The sequence below is a fragment of the Aethalodelphis obliquidens genome, unplaced genomic scaffold (genome assembly GCF_003676395.1).
Source record: "Aethalodelphis obliquidens isolate GAN/ISIS:26980383/991018 unplaced genomic scaffold, ASM367639v1 scaffold38, whole genome shotgun sequence".
Taxonomy (NCBI): domain Eukaryota; kingdom Metazoa; phylum Chordata; class Mammalia; order Artiodactyla; family Delphinidae; genus Aethalodelphis; species Aethalodelphis obliquidens.
The window spans coordinates 18,631,371-18,634,009 of NW_020837982.1; the positions used below are offsets into that span (position 1 = coordinate 18,631,371).

At 71.8% G+C, this 2,639-nt stretch overlaps 1 protein-coding gene across 2 annotated transcripts in view; it reads right to left on the reverse strand.

The window, feature by feature from the left end:
• Positions 1-2,198, reverse strand: part of RAI1 (retinoic acid induced 1) — a 102,912-nt gene extending 100,714 nt beyond the window's left edge. For both annotated transcript variants that reach the window (XM_027131277.1, XM_027131274.1), the window contains exon 1: positions 1,793-2,198. The gene's annotated coding sequence lies outside the window, so the exon portion shown is untranslated. The remainder of the gene's footprint in view (positions 1-1,792) is intronic.
• Positions 2,199-2,639: the final 441 nt, after the last annotated feature.

Below are 2,639 nucleotides of genomic sequence, written 5' to 3' on the forward strand. Positions count from 1 at the left end.
CCCCCCCCCGTTTAGGAAGCTACTGAAGCTTCTGGCTGTTGGGAAGGGTCACACTCAGCCCACTCCATACGCGGCTTCTGGGGCCGGGATCACCCCTGGACACATTCTCCTTTCCAAGCCTCTTGCCTTTGCCACAGTTTTGGGGCTGAGCCTCCCCCAAACCAGAATGTCTGTGTCCCCTCCTCTGTGTTACCCAGAAGGCCACGTTTCCTAAGGACTCCCTTCTGGACACTCCTGAGGCCCTCACTGTCAAGGGGGAGGGGTGGGAAACTAGAAGATTCCTTTCCAGCTTCCAGATCCTGAGGCCACGTCCCAGGGAAGCCTCTGGAAATGCAGCTGTGTGGTCAGTCGGGAGGGGCCTCCACTGAGTCTGCAGCGAGGGCTGCCCCCACCCAGGGTGCGCCTGACCCCAGGCAGAGCCAGGTCTGAATGGAGGATGCGGTGTGGGGAGAGAGGCAGAGCCCCCAGCCTGGGGCTCCCACGGCGCTGGCGCCTCCACATCAGAACTCGCCTAACCCACCCCGCCTCCCCTCCCCTCCCCGGGCAGCAGACAACTAAAAAAAGATAAAATAAAAAGAAGTAATTCCCCTGCTCTGACGTCAGCGCGAGGTCTTAACAGCCCAACAGCGGCATGAAACTGGATTGCAACCAGATGTAATGCCCTTGAATCCTCAACACGCCGCTGCGTTGGAAGACAAATGGGGGGGGCACTCTGGGTGGAGGGAACCGTGAGGGTCCCGCACGGGTCCCGGATCGGAGCCTGCGGAAACCCTGGGAAGCCCGGGGCCCGGGTCGCCATTCAGGCGCGCTGCCTCCCCTCCCCCAGCCCCCCAGTAGCGCATTGTTACTCTCGACAGCCGTCTCCATTCAGGCCCGGAGCCCCAGCGCCGCGCCCGTCGGGGGCTCCCCGAACCAGGGCACGGCTCGGGCCGCACTCCGGCCCCTGGCGTGGATTTGAGGCCGACCCAGAACCCAAGAAGGGAAACAGCTCGCTGGGAAAACGGGCGCCCCAGGAAGCTGGGGCCGCCGCGGCCTCGGGCCTGTCTGGTGTTTCGCTTCCCCTCCGCCCCTCTTTGGCCGCCCCCGGCGACCAAGGCTCCAAATGTCAACCCCGCGTCCTGCAACACCCCCCCACCCGCCGCGCTCGGCAACACTGCCTGGCGCCCGGTCCCCGCGTCCTCCTCCCGGGTCCCCTGCCTCCCAGGCGCGGAGCCGCGGAGCCAGGCACACGGCCGGTGCGCAGCCGTCCGTCCGGGAACACGGGACTCGCGTGGCCGGAGCCCCCACTGTGACGTCACCCCGAAAGGCCCGCGCGCCCCGGGCCTGCCCGCGTCGGAGCTCCCCGGCCTCCGGGGCCGCTTCCTGCCGGGTCGCGCGGCCTGCGCACAGGCCCGGGCACCGCCGCCCGCGAGGGGGCACCGCCGCGGGCCGCTGAGAGCCCCGCGCGCCACCCCTCCCCACCACGGCCCTCGCCGTCCCTCGAGGCCCTGGCTCCCACGCCGTGGCCCCACCAGGCCCCGAGTCCCCCCGGAGAAGTCGGCTCCCCACCCCCCACCCGGACGCACTCACAAAGCTCGCCTCCGGCCCCGGCGCCGCGCGAACGCCCCGGTCCCCACCCGCACTCGGCTGACCCCCGGCGCCACCGCGCGCACAACCCCCGCACCCGCGACCCTCGTTCCTCGCGCCCGCACCCCGCAGCCCCCCGGACGGCCATCCGGTGACCTCGCGCCCCCCGCACACAAAGCACTTCCCCGCGGCCCCCCGCGCCCCCGCCCCGCCGCTTGGTGCTCACCTCAGCGCGCGCTCACTCGGGGGCCCGGGTTCTGGCGCTGCGACTTCGCTGCCCGGAGACTCGGGCGGCCATGGGGGTCGGGGCGCGGCGGCCCGGCCGGCCAGCAGCCAGGCAGGAAAGAGGGTGGGCCTCGGCGCCCCCTCCTCGAGCCGGCGCTCGGGCTGCGGGCTGGGCGGCCTGCTCGGCGCGCTCTCGCTCCGGCCGCGCCTCGCTCCGCACCTCGCCTTCCGAGCGCAGCCGCGGGCAGGGGCGGCGCCCGGGGCGCGGGGACCGGGCCCTGGCTGCGCACCGCCGGGCCTGCTGGCGTCGCAGGGCCGCGGGGAAATGCGGTCCCCTCCGCGCAGGAAGAGCCGGCGGCGGGCGGCGCGCGGGGGGAGAAGGCGGCGAGAGCGCGAGGAGAAAAGTTCCCGGCCGCCTGGCTGCGCTCGCTCGCCGCCCGGGAGCCAGGTGGGCCGCGCGCCCCGACAGCACCCCCTGGCGGCCAGCGCCCGCCGCGGGTCTGGGGGGAGGGGGCTTGGCGGGGGGACCCGGGGGGCCCTCAAGCACTCGCGGGCCGGGGTCGGGGCCGGAACCTCGGGCGGAGGACGTGGACCGGCACCGGTCTTCAGATGCTCCCAGGCTCTGGCCGGGTCCCTGGGCCAGGCTCCCGCCCTCACCCACCACAGCCCTCCCGTGACCTCCCCTTCACAGTCTGGGAAACGTTCCGACCTCTAAGCTCAGTAGGCCGCCGAGCATGGATTTCTTCACTTACTGGCACCTCGCTGGACGCCAAATCAGCAGAGACAAGTGGTCCTGTCGTCATGGGGCTGGCACCCTGGTGGGCAGAGACAGACAGCAAACAAATGCT